Source organism: Malania oleifera, chromosome 4 (genome assembly GCF_029873635.1).
Source record: "Malania oleifera isolate guangnan ecotype guangnan chromosome 4, ASM2987363v1, whole genome shotgun sequence".
Classification (NCBI taxonomy): Eukaryota; Viridiplantae; Streptophyta; class Magnoliopsida; order Santalales; family Ximeniaceae; genus Malania; species Malania oleifera.
In genome coordinates this window covers 16,436,749-16,451,214 of record NC_080420.1, presented here as the reverse complement: position 1 = coordinate 16,451,214, position 14,466 = coordinate 16,436,749, and positions in this window count along the sequence as shown.

Here is a 14,466-nt window from a genome sequence, read left to right as displayed (position 1 = left end):
TATGTTTTTAATAGATGATTATTCACAATAGAAATTTATACAGTTTATCATTTATATATAATATGTTTAAAATTTCGGTGTGGCTTGAGAATATGGGTATAGTAAAGAAACATGTTTTTTAGTATTTCCAGGATATGATTTACAAAATATACAGTCAGTGGTTATGTTTTATAGTAATTAAAGAATACCATGATTATACAGTTTCCAGTATCATGATTTACAGAGTACAGTTCAGTTCAGAAATACAGTTGACACAATTATAGTTTATTTCAGTATCATGGTTATTACAGTTATTTCAGAATCATGGTAAATCAGATAGTTGTATATAGAGATTTATTATATAGTATCAGATCCTGTTGGACCATACAGTTACGAAGCACGGTACCGTAGCTACATACAGTTTACAGAGTGCAACCACCTATTCAGATAATACATGGTAGTGGGTCGATCGTATAGTGCCCTAGACGTGGACAGGCTCCTCATCAGATATGGGTTGAGGAGGGCAAATCAGACCGAGGGAGTATAGTGGTTTACGCTGGTCGGCCAGCTAGGGTAGATCCCGCCTACGGGCCACACAACCCTGTCATGAGGGGTTAAATCATGACACACAGTTATCCACAGGGAAGTTTTCAGTTATTATTATGTATATACATTTTTTCAAAGACAGAGAACATACTTATGTACATTAAAAGTATTTTAAATAGTAACCTAAAATATTGATATATTAAGCAACATGGAAATGGTGTTGGTTTCTATTACTTGTACTGTATTTACAGATCCAGGTATACACGATTTTATAGAAACAACCTTTCATAGTATTGTAACTCATCTGTCACACACTAGCAATAGCATAGTTTGTCTTACTGAGCGTTGGCTCATCCCAATTACTTTAACATTTTTCAGGTGATCCAGGTCGGCGAGCAGATCAGGCTCGCAGATAGAGGAACCTCAGTGTTGCCCTGATAATAGAGTGAGTATTTTTGGGAGTATTTTTGTATAGCCCTAGCCAGTTGAGGATATTTCTAGGGAACAGTTATATATGTATGTTTTGGGAAACAAATTAGTACTCTGGTATTGTATATAAGTATATATGGATATGTTTATTTGATTTCCGCTTCTTGCTGCTTAGGTTGATGATTGGGTTTAATCCAGTATGGTATCAGAGCATGTTAAATGTTTTAGTATATAAAAAAAAAAAAACCCAATTAAATAGCAGTTCGTTACAGTTTGGTATCAGAGCCTAGGTTGCTAGGTTTTGTAGACTTTAGAATGCAGCAGAAGTGTTAGAATTGGTGTATTCCCAAGAGGGGGGGTGAATTAGAATTTAAAATTTATCACCTAAGTTAAACCAGATAAACAGCAGTATGTACACAACCTAGGGTCAGTCTATGCAATTTCCAAATGCGTAGATAAAAATAATAAGGAAATTAAGACATACGCATTATTCACCCATAACATACATGTGTGGTAAATATAAAATACGAAAATGTAAATGAACACACGAAATGTTATCGGGGTTCGGCCAACTGTGCCTACGTCCTCGCCTCTAGCTCGCAAGCCGGAGGATTCCACTAATAGCTCACTTAAAGGTGGAGCGACACCGTTTACAACTAGGTCAAATTTTCACAGGGCTGACCTCAACCTTAACCAGGTCAATTAGCTGACCTCAACCAACACGCCTTAACAGGACGACCCACCTAGCTTTCCTAACCGGGTCTAAGCCAATCCGAGACTATTCCAGGGCTAGTCTCCCTCTTCAGGCCCGTGCCTGTAAATACAACAGGATTGCTTAATAAAACAACGGTACAGTGATTACGCTTTCAAGTAAAGCAGATTTGTACCCACATACGCGCAATATCACATACACCATAATATGATATAATATATAAGCTCAATGTGATCTAAACGGTTCAACTCTCAAAGGTATTTTCTATCAGTGTAATGCATACGTGAGAGTGACAAACAGTATGATCTTTGTATCACAAGATGTTCAGGTAAGATGTTCACACAAAGATACTAGCTAAGCAATATATGTGTATATTTTAAAGAGCGGGTTTTCTCAATTGTATGATGCTTTTGAAGTGTATATGTTTGGTTTGCAAAAGGATATTCAATCTTTGTATTCAACAAAGGATATATGAGTTAACGAATATTGCAACAAAGATTTTATCACATAAGCAAATATCTCATCAAATATTTTCAAGATACAAACACAGTAGATATTTGAAAATGTTTTTGCAACCAAAGTACAAATACAAACTTCTTAAGATATTGCAATGAATATGCAATACTCAGAAGTTTTATATAAGTCTTCTTAGGAGAGACTTATTACCAAAGTCCCCTAAGAATACTTAAGGTTTTAGCTCTCAAAAATAAGTTAATCAATCCAAAGATAGGAGAGCGAACCAATCAAGACAAACACTCAAAACCAACTTACAACTGATGTAGGCAATATGGGAAGGTAAGATTGAGTATGTGAAGCCTGGAAATGAGTATTATAGGGTTTTGGTTTTTCAAAGAATTTTCCCTAATCAAAGTGGCTAATCCATGTTAATTTTCTCAAATGAACTTATATATATAGGTAAAGGAGAAAATATGACCGTTGGGGACCTATTGGGTATTATTAGAAAAGATTAATGACATTTAAATCAATTTAACCCTGTTTAAAACATTTAACCACGGTAAAAAAATAGGAGCAACCCGAGAGGTCCGGTCGACCAGAAATGGTTCGGTCGACCAGGACTCAAATGGCTCGGTCGACCAGGGGTATTTTGAACTGAGTGGTCGGTCGACCGAGGCAAGGCGATTTTCCAATTTTCTGAGGTTTGGTCAACCGGGCCTTTTTGAACTGCATGGTTCGGTTAACTAGACCGCTGGGAATTCTCCCGAGGACCCTCCGGTCGACCAGGTAGTTGGAGTACAAAAGTGGTCGGTCGACCGAGAGGTCAAAATGTTGACTCCCAGGTGGTTCGGTCGATCGGCAAGAAATGAACTGTGAAGTTCGATTGACCGGGCCTTGGTCAAACTGTTGACCCAGGGCCAGTTCGGTCGACCAGGCCAAAGTGAACTGTGTTAGCCGGTCGATCGAAAGTGCACCAAGTGTGCATTTCGGTCCCGTATTGAACCAAAGAAGTCCTATTTCAAGTGCCTAACAAACATATGTGTACATGTGTGTGTCTTTCTAAGGTCCTTTCTTATTGATGGTTTGTTTGAACTTACGTAGTAAATCATACATGTGATGTGTGTGAGCTTATTACAAACCAAGTACCTACTTACTATTACAGACCAATTAAATATATTACATTATGAAATAAAACTTTGGTTTTCGGGCTTTTCTTAACTTTATGCACATCTTTATTTTAACACCCTTAGTTCCAGCACAAAACCTCAAACACTCATTAGATACAATGATTATTTGTCATAATCAAAACCGGGCGTGACCAATAAGGTCAACAAGAAGCAATACTAGAGTATAGGAAAAAGGATTTGAGGTTGTTCAGTTGTCTGGATACAGGATTTCCGTGGTGGTTTCTGTGTTTTTCCTAATGTGACGATTTCAGGAAAATCATAGTAAACTATTGTCGGGTCATGTGTCTAGGTGATAGAACTGGATATTGAGTTAAGGTCAGGGAAGGTAATTAATTTTGAGTTGGTACAGGATAAGTTCGTGTAGGAGATAAAGTGCTTAAGTGTGTTTCTTATTTTCAGGATGGACCCAGGAAGTAGTGGCACGAATGCTGGGGAGGATAGGCCAGGACCTTCCAGCATAGGTGGAGGAGATACCAATGTTGTGCTGCGCAGTGTCACTTTGTTGGTGATGGCTTAGATGGCCAGAAGATCTGGGGAGCATGGCTATTCGATTGAGCAGTTCACGTGGATGAAGCCCCCATCCTTCGCTGGAGGAGATGACTCGATTGTAGCTGAGAATTGGGTCCAAGACATTGAAGAGACACTAGCTGTGCTTCGTTGTACGGATGAGCAGAAGGTAGTATTTGCAGCATTTAAGTTGACAAGGGAGGCAAAGCGCTGGTGCAGATCAGCGCATCTGATAGAGGAGCAGAGGCTGGTTCTAGTACCAGTGACGTGGGACCGATTCAAGGAGTTGTTTTTCGAGTGGTATTTCCCTGCGATCGTTCGGAGCGTGAAGGCAGCAGAGTTTATGCATCTGGTGCAGGGGTAGATGACTGTATCTCAGTACGCAGCTCGGTTTATCGAGTTGTCGCGTTTTGCTCCACATTTGGCACCTAATGAAGAGAAAAAGGTAAGGAAGTTTGAATGGGGATTGAGGCAGAACTTGTTTGAGCAGGTGATTGGTTTCAAGGCTCAGACATTCACAGAGGTTGTAGATAGAGTTGCAATCATTAAGAGTGGTATTCAGAGGGGTTTAGCGGCTCAGAGTCAGAGGAAGAGGCAGGCACCTCAGAGTTTTCAGGCTAGCTCCAGTAGGGGTCCATGGAGAGGAAGTCACGATAAGGGAGATTAGAGGCAGATGGCAAGACCTCGTGGGAATCAAGATACGCCAACTTACTCGGTATGTTAGACGTGCGGGAGACGTCATTTAGGGGAGTGTTAGGTAGGCACATGGATATGTTATCGCTGTCAAAGAGTTGGTCACGTGGTACGCAATTGCCCAGGTCAGCCAGACCAGGTCCCAGTTCCCAGGCCTTATCAGGGAGGACATCAGGCAGCTCGGGGAGGATACCAGGTGCCTGGTGGTGGCTAGCAGAGAAATGTGGCCCCAGCGCGAGTGTACGCTCTGACGCCGGGTGATGCAGAGGCTGCTATGGATGTGGTGATAGGTACATTTACTATTTTATCATATCCAGTTATTGTTCTTTTTGACTCGGGTGCTACTCATTCTTTTATTTCTGCATCTTATGTTAAATTATCTGAGAGTGAGACCTAGCCATTAAATATAGTGCTGTTAGTAACTACACCGTCAGGGTCAGTGATCAGATGTCAGAGGGTACTTAGAGGCTATCCAATAGAAATTTAGGGGAAAGTGTTACCAGCTGATTTGATTGTATTCGATATGTGTGGGTTTGATATAATATTGGGTATGGACTGGCTGGCTGCTAATCACGCCAGTATTGATTATTATCAGAAATAAGTAATTTTCAGACCCCTTGGAGAGCAGGAATTTAAATTCGTTGGTTCGTGGGTGCGTGCTCCATCGCAGCTGGTCTCAGTAGTGCGGACGAGTGGATTACTCTTGGACGGAGGTCAGGGGTTTATATCATTTATGAAAGAAGTATTTGAAAATGAATTGAAGATTGACAGCACTCCAGTAGTACGAGAATTTCCAGATGTTCTTCTAGAGGAGTTACCTGGATTGCCTCCTGTGCGCGAGGTGAATTTTCCTATAGATTTACCTCCAGGGACTGCGTCGATTTCTATGGTTCCTTATCGTATGGCTCCATCTGAATTGGGAGAATTGAATAATCAGTTGCAAGACTTGTTGAATAGGGAATTTATACGACCCAGTGAATCGCCATGGGGAGCTCCAATATTATTCGTAAAGAAGAAAGACGGGTCCATGAGAATGTGTATTGATTAGAGGGAGATAAATAAGGTTACTATTAAGAATAAATATCCTCTACCCCGTATCGACGATCTATTTGATCAGCTCCAGGGTACACAGGTGTATTCCAAGATTGACCTCAGATCAGGGTATCATTAAGTGAGAGTAAAAGGAGAGGACGTCGCGAAGATAGCCTTCAGGGCCAGGTATAGGCACTACGAGTTCCTCGTTATGCCGTTTGGTCTGACGAATGCCCTAGCCATGTTCATGGACTTGATGAACAAAGTTTTCCACCAGTATCTAGATCAGTTTGTAGTAGTTTTTCATTGATGATATACTAGTGTACTCGATGAGTTTTGAGGATCATGAGGTGCATTTGAGGCAGGTGTTGCAGACACTCAGAGAGGAGAAGCTCTGTGCCAAGTGTAGTAAGTGTGAGTTCTAACTTGAGAAAGTTGCATTTTTAGGCCATGTGATCTCAGCAGAAGGTGTATCAGTGGATCCCAATAAGATCAATGCGGTGGTAAGTTGGACCAGGCTAAGGAATAGGCAGGAAGTTAGGAGTTTCTTAGGACTGGCAGGTTATTACCGTCGCTTTGTTGAGGGGTTTTCGGCTTTGTCAGGACCACTCACGCGGTTGACTAGGAAAAATGCCAGATTTGCGTGGGATGAAGAATGCGAGTAGAGTTTCCAGGAATTAAAGCAGTGACTCGTCACTACACCAGTTCTGACGATTCCATTAGGAGATAATGGTTATGTTATTTACAGTGACGCGTCTTTGAAAGGACTCGGTGGTGGCGTATGCGTCCATGTAGTTGAAGGAGTATGAAAAGAACTACCCTACTCACGATCTAGAATTGGCTGCGGTTGTACATGCACTGAAGATCTGGAGACATTATTTATATGGTGAGAAATGTGAAATATTCTCTAACCATAAGAGCCTAAAGTATTTCTTCACACAAAAAGAATTGAACATACGGCAGAGGAGGTGGTTGGAACTTATCAAGGATTACGACTGTACCATCAGTTACCACCCAGGTAACGCAAATGTGGTGGCTGATTCTTTGAGCCGTAAATCAAGAGACACAGCACAGCTAGCCGTAGTTATTCAGCACCAGATTCAAATGGACTTGGAAAGACTCGGTATGGAGTTAGTGGAAGATGATCCTCAGGTGCTTATTTCTAGTTTGGTTATACAGCCTACACTTTATGAAAAGATTAAAGCTACTCAGAGGGATGATTCAGAATTGGAAGAAGTGATTGCCAGAATACAGGATGGTCAGAGGGAAGAATTCAGCATCTCTGACGATGGGGCTTTGAGATTTCGCACCAGATTGTGTGTGCCTGCAGATGACAGCATCAGAAGGACTATTCTAGAAGAGGCACACAGATCTCTATACACTGTCCATCGTGGCAGCACGAAAATGTATAGGGATCTGCGGGAGTATTTCTGGTGGAGTGACATGAAAAGAGAAATAGTAGAATTTGTGTAGCAGTGTTTGACATGCCAGCAAGTTGAGGCTGAGCACCAGAGGCCAGCTGGTCAATTGCAGCTACTTTTTATTCCTGAATGGAAGTGGGACCACATATCCATGAATTTTGTTATGGGGCTATCGCCGGTGCCGCATGGTTAGAATGTCATCTGGGTAATTGTTGATAGGTTAACAAAGACAATGCACTTTCTGTCCATAAGATTAGCTACCCTATGAATAGGTTAGCAGAGTTTTACATACAGGAAATTATTCAACCCCATGGAGTGCCGGTATCCATAGTTTTGGACCGTGATCCACGTTTTACATCACGGTTCTGGAGGAGCTTACAAAAGGCATTGGAGACTCAGTTAGCATTCAGCACTGCTTTCCACCCTTAGACCGATGGTCATACTGAGAGAACAATCCAGGTATTGGAAGATATGCTTCGTGCCTGTGTGCTAGACTTTGGAGGTAGCTGGATTCAGTTTTTGCCTTTAGTTGAATTTTCTTATAATAACAGTTATCAGACTAGCATCAATATGGCACCCTACGAGGCATTATATGGTAGGAGATGCCGTTCTCCTCTGGGATGAAGTAGGTGAAAGGCGAGTTTTAGGACCAGAGATAATTCAGCAAGCGTGTGATAAAGTCCGAATTATTCGAGACAGGATTAGTGCAGCACAAAGTCAGTAGAAAAGCTACACAGATACTCGCTATCGGGAACTGGAATTTGGAGTAGGTGATCATGGATTTCTTAAAATAGCACCATTGAAGGGGATCATGAGGTCTGGGAAGAAGGGTAAGTTGAGCCCTAAGTTCATTGGTCCATTTGAGATACTCGAGAAGAATGGGGCAGTGGCCTATCAGCTAGCTTTACCACCATCTCTATCCAGGATTCATGACGTGTTTCATGTTTCTATGTTAAGGAAATACGTCCTTGATCTTTCCCATATCATCAGCTATGCAGATTTGGAACTCAGGGGTGATTTAGCATATGAGGAAGCTCCAGTACAGATCTTAGATAGAAATGATCAGGAATTGCGCAATAAGAAGATACAGTTGGTAAAAGTTCTGTGGAGGAATCACGCAATAGAAGAAGCTTCGTGGGAACTTGAAAGCGAGATTAGATAGAAATATCCCCACTTGTTTAGTGGGTCATAGTAGTGATGTATAATTAAAGTAATAGTAATTTTATTTTGTTTAGCATAGTGAAATTGTAATGTAGTGTATAGGATAGGTAGTATTTTTTGGGAGAATTTTTCTTTTATGATTGTAATCTCCCAGAACTACCCATGTAACCACGGTATTCCTCCGCCATAAGTCATGGTAGGTAATAAAATAAGTAGACCATTTTCTTTTAAGGGATGATGAAGTATATGAATAGTAAATTTCGAGGACGAAATTTTATAAGGAGGGGAGAATGTAGTGATCCAAAGAATAATAGTAATTTAATAATAAAGAGGGAGGAAAATGGAAACAGGAACAGAAGGAGGCAGTAGACTTTGTCGATGACATCACACTTTGGGATAATACCCTAATAAATTTATCAGGGTCTCGTCAACGAATACAGGAGATTCGTCGACAAGGGTACAACAAGACCTCGTCGACGAGGGCGAGCTTTGTTGACGAGGGCGAGCTTCGCCGATGAGAAAATACCGAGAGAAGAATTTGCGTACTCTGAATTTCATCGACAAAGGGTAAGTTTCATCAACGAATTTACTTAAGGACTCGTCGACGAGATGATGTGACTCGTCGACGAATCCCGCAATATAAATAGCCTTAAAATGATTTTAATCGCAGAAAATCGGTCGCAAACCCTCTCCTCTCTCTCTCTCTCCAACGACCCTTCCCTATTCTCTCTCCGATTCCGGCCCCATCAGTCGTTGGATTGACGATCTGAGGCCACCACAACGCTCCTGGAAGAGTTCTCTGCAAGTCTACCGGAGTGGATCGTCGGTGGGACGAAGTTGGAATTCATCCTAAATCCAGGGTAAAGTCTTTTATTCGAAATTTGGATTTCTGGCAGTTGTGAGAAATGTAATAGATGTAGAAATAGTAATGTTTTGTTCTAGAATTTATGGTTTTCAGGGTGTTGAGTGGAGAGCCCTACAGGTGTTGGACCCGTTAGAGTAGGGGATTTTTAGTAGGAATCAGATAAGGGAAATATGCTATGCTAGGCAATTTTACTATGTTTCAGTATAAACTATATGTTTTTAATAGATGATTATTCATGATAGAAATTTATACAGTTTATCATTTATATATAATATGTTTAAAATTTTGATGTGGCTTGAGAATATGGGTATAGTAAAGAAATATGTTTTACAGTATTTCCAAGGTATGATTTACAGAATATACAGTCAGTGGTTATGTTTTATAGTAACTACAGAATACCATGATTATACAGTTTTCAGTACCATGATTATACAATTTATAGTACCATGATTATACAGTTTCCAGTACTATGATTTACAGTAGACACAGTTACAGTTTATTTCAGTATCATGGTTATTACAGTTATTTCAGAATCATGGTAAATCAGATCGTTGTATATAGAGATGTATTTTATAGTATTAGACCCTGTTGGACCATACAGTTACAGAGCACGGTACCGTAGCTACATACAGTTTATAGAGTGCAACCACCTATTCAGATAATACGTGGTAGGAGGTCGATCGTATAGTGCCTTAGACGTGGATAGGCTCCCCATCAGATATGGGTTGAGGAGGGCAAATCAGACCAAGGGAGTATAGTGGTTTACACTGGTCGGCCAGTCAGGGTAGATCCTGCCTACGGGCAGCACAACCCTGTCATGAGGGGTTAAATCATGACATATAGTTATCCACAGAGAAGTTTTTAGTTATTATTATGTATATACAGATTTACAGAGATAGAGAACATACTTATGTACATTAAAAGTATTTTAAATAGTAACATAAAATATTGATATGTTAAGTAACAGGGAAATGGTGGTGGTTTCTATTACTTGTACTGTATTTACAGATCCAGCTATACACGATTTTACAGAAACAGCTTTTCATAGTATTGTAACTCATCTGTCACACACTAGCAATAACATATTTCATCCTACTGAGCATTGGCTCATCCCAATTACTTTAACATTTTTCAGGTGATCCAGGTAGGTAAGCAAATCAGGCTTGCAGATAGAGGGGCCTCAGTGTTGCCCTAATAATAGAGTGAGTATTTTTGGGAGTATTTTTGTATAGCCCTAGCCAATTGAGGATATTTCTGGGGAACAGTTATATATGTATGTTTTGGGAAACAAATTAGTACTCTGGTATTGTATATAAGTATATATGGATATGTTTATTTGATTTCCGCTTCTTGCTGCTTAGGTTGATGATTGGGTTTAATCCAGTATGGTATCAGAGCATGTTAAATGTTATATTATAAAAAAAAATCCAGTTAAATAGCAGGTCGTTACAACTCATAAAATATAAAACAATGATAGATTTAAAGTTCAAAGTTATATGTTTCTATGTAAAGAAGCTCCCCCTAAGTTCGTGCACTCTATCAAAAATCTAGGAGGCATCTCTACTATGCATTAGACCTAACTCTCATCTAAGCTGTATAAACCTATCTTCTAGAAGGGGTTTGGTGAAAATATTAGCCCCCTGCTCATTGGTGCACACAAACACAAGTGCCACATCCCCTTTCTGCACATGATCACGAAGGAAATGATGTCTAATTTCAATATGTTTAGTTCGTGAATGTGAGATAGGATTTTTAGAAATATTAATTGCACTAGTATTATCACATTTCATTGGAGTCGTATCATAATGCAATCCAAAATTCATAGGGTTGTTGTTTCATATAAAACATTTAGGCATAACAACTTCCAGCCGCAATATATTCTACTTTGACTATGGATAAGGAAACTAAGTTCTATTTCTTGGAGAACCAAGAAACAAGAGATTGTCCTAAATAGTGACAAGTGCTGCTAGTACTCTTCTTATCAACCTTACTACTAGCAAAGTCAGTATCAGTATAACTCACAATCTTAAATGTCGTATGCTTAGGGTACCATAAACCTAACTCAATAGTCCCAACTAGGTATCTAAAAATTCTTTTGACTGCTAATAGATAAGACTCCTTAGGAGCAGCTTGAAACCTAGCACACATGCACATGCTAAACATGATATCAGGTCAACTAGATGTAAGGCATAGGAGACTACCAATCATGTCATGATATAATTTCACATCAACAGGGATGCCTTGCTCATCTTTATCAAGTTTGGTGAAAGAACTCATAGGAATATTAAGGATTTTACCATCTTCCATGTTAAATTTCTTGAGCAAGTTCCTAACATATTTAGATTGGCATATGAAAGTCCCATATTTAGCCTGTTTGATTTGAAGTCTTAAGAAAAGACTTAGTTCACCCATCATACTCATTTTGAATTCACTTTGTTTGCATCTGGCAAACTCATTACACAAATCATCTTTTGTTGCTCCGAAAATAATATCATCAACATAAATTTGAATAAAAAACATATCATCATTTTAGATTTGATGAAAAATATAGTGTCAATTTTGCCACGGGTAAACCCATTTTATAGTAGAAAACCACTAAGCCTCTCATACCAAGCTCTAGGAGCTTGTTTCAATCCGTACAAGGTTTTTGACAATCGGTATACATGATCAGGATATTTATGATTTCAAAACTGGGAGGTTGTTCTACATACACTTCTTTATTAATATAGCCATGTAGAAATGCGCTTTTAACATCCATTTGATACAATTTAAAGTTCTTAAAAGCAGCATATGCAAGCAACATACGAATGGCTTCCATTCTAACTTTAGGAGCATAGGTTTCTTCAAAGTCTATTTCTTCTTCCTGATTATATCCCTAGGCAACTAGTCTAGCTTTGTTTCTAGTTACTACCTCATTCTCATCCTTCTTATTTCTATATACCCATTTAGTTCCAATAACTGTATGATCATTAGGCCTAGGAACTAGGGTCCATACTTTGTTTCTTTCAAATTGGTTAAGCTCTTCCAACATAGACATTACCCAAGACTCATTTTCTATGACTTCCTTAATGTTTTTGGGCTCCTTCTGAGATAAGAATGCAAAATGGCTAACTAGTTTTCTTAAGGAGGATCAGGTGGCTACGCCACATGAAGGCTCACCTATAATTTGATCTAAAGTGTGGTTTCTAATGAATTTCCAATCCCTAGGCAGTTCTTGAGCCTCACTTTCAACTTTATCATTTTCAATTGATTTATCATTTGCTTCTGAGTTGATATCCACATTGTTTTCTATAGAAAGCTTGTCTAAACCTTTTCTAATATCAATATCATCTTCATCATTTCTTTTAGAAAACAGATTAGATTCATCAAACACAACATGAATAGATTCAATGACAATCAATGCTCTTTTATTGAAAACTTTATATGCTTTACCGTTAAGTGAATATCCTAGGAAAATACTTTCATCAGATTTAGAATCAAATTTCCCTAAATGTTCATTATCTTTAAGTACAAAACATTTACAATCAAAAACATGAAAATAGGAAATATTAGGTCTATGGTTTTCCCACAATTCATATGGAGTCTTATTAAGTGAAGGCCTAATTAATACTCTATTCATGACATAACATGCAGTGCTTACAGCCTCAGCCCAAAAATATTTGGGTAATTTATGTTCATTCGGCATAGTCCTACCCATTTCCTACAGTGACCTATTCTTTCTTTCTACAACACCGCTTTGTTGTGGGGTCCTAGGTGCAGAAAAATTATATGAAATGCCCTATAGGTCACAATAGTTTTCTATCCCATCATTTTTTAATTAAGTTCCCCTATCACTTCTTATGTGTGTGATTTTGTAGCCTTTTTTATTCTGAATTCTTCTACATAATTTAGTGAATTGTTCACATGATTCATCTTTATGAGAAAAAAACAGCACTCATGTGAACCTAGAAAAATCATCCACAATAACAAAGGCATATAATTTTCCACCTAGACTTTGAACTTGATTAGGACCAAATAAGTCTAAGTGTAGCATTTCAAGTGGTCTAGTGGTAGATATGAATTTCTTTTTCTTAAAACTTGATTTTGTTTATTTACCCATTTGACATGCATCACAAATTTTATCTTTTACAAAGTGTGTTTTAGGTAGGCCTTTAACCAAATCCTTTTTCACATGTTTTGATAACAAATCCATACTAACATGTCCTAAACATCTATGCCACAACCAACTAGCTTCGTTTATTATAGAAAAGCATTTAACTTGTTGAGAAACTAAATTATCAAAACTAGTAGTGTTTACATTTTCATAACGTTCAACAGTGAAAAGTACTTTATTATCAGATTTTCTCTCAACAATGCATTTATCATTTTCAAAAGAAACTTTATACCCTTTATCACACAATTGGCTAATACTTAACAAATTATAATTCAAGCCATCAACAAGCAATACATTATCAATAACAAGAGAAGGTTCCTTACCAACCTTACCTATGCCAATAATTTTCCCTTTTGCGTTGTCCCCAAATGTCACGTATCCTCCTTCCTTGGGAGTGATAGATGCAAACTTGGCCTTGTCGCCTGTCATGTGCCATGAGCAGCCGCTATCCAAGTACCATTTGTCCTTGGAAGAAGATGACTTTAAGCATTCCTACAAAAATATCTAAGCAACTGACGCTGGTCCCCAAATTTTGTTGGGTCCAAAAGGGTTAGTTCCTGATTCACCTTTGACTCTCCATACTTTTTTAATTTTTACATGCTTGTTTCTGAATGGACAGTCAATCTATTTGCATTTAAAACATATCTATCGACATCGAGGATCTTTAGGTGGAATTTGGGAGTTTGATTTTTGAGTAAAGTATCCCAAGTAAAGATCAGGTCGTCTCATGTTTTCAATACCATTAAATTTGAGACCTTCTCTACTAAGAGAGTTTCTTTGGGCCTCAAGGAGTTTTTCAAAATTGTCTTGACCCTCAGTAATATTATAAATAATTTTGGAGCTATCCTCCAATTTTCTTTCCAGTTCAACCATTTTCAAATTCTTTCTTGCCAAGAAGAATGAACAAATTTTCCCATTTCGACAAGCTTTGAATAATTTTCACATTTCTTTTTCAAAAAATCATTTTCCTTGGTCATTTTATTTAGCAATTTTGTCACGCAAATATATTCATATTACAATTCTTTATAACTAGGCATGCTATCAGAATCACAATCATCATCATCAGAATAATATGAATATAAGAAACAAGAAGATAATACCTTATCACAGTGTGCCATCAAGCACAAGTTAGCAACCTCCGAATCACTGCGGTCTGAATATGAATCACTACTACTTAGTTTATCCCATGAAGTGTTTGCTTTCATGACTTTCTTCTTTTTCCTAGATTCCTTCTTCAGCAAAGGGCAGTCAACTTTGATATGCCCAACCTTGTTGCAATTGTAGCATGTGGGAGCATGCGATTTTTCCTTTCTTTTACTAGACTT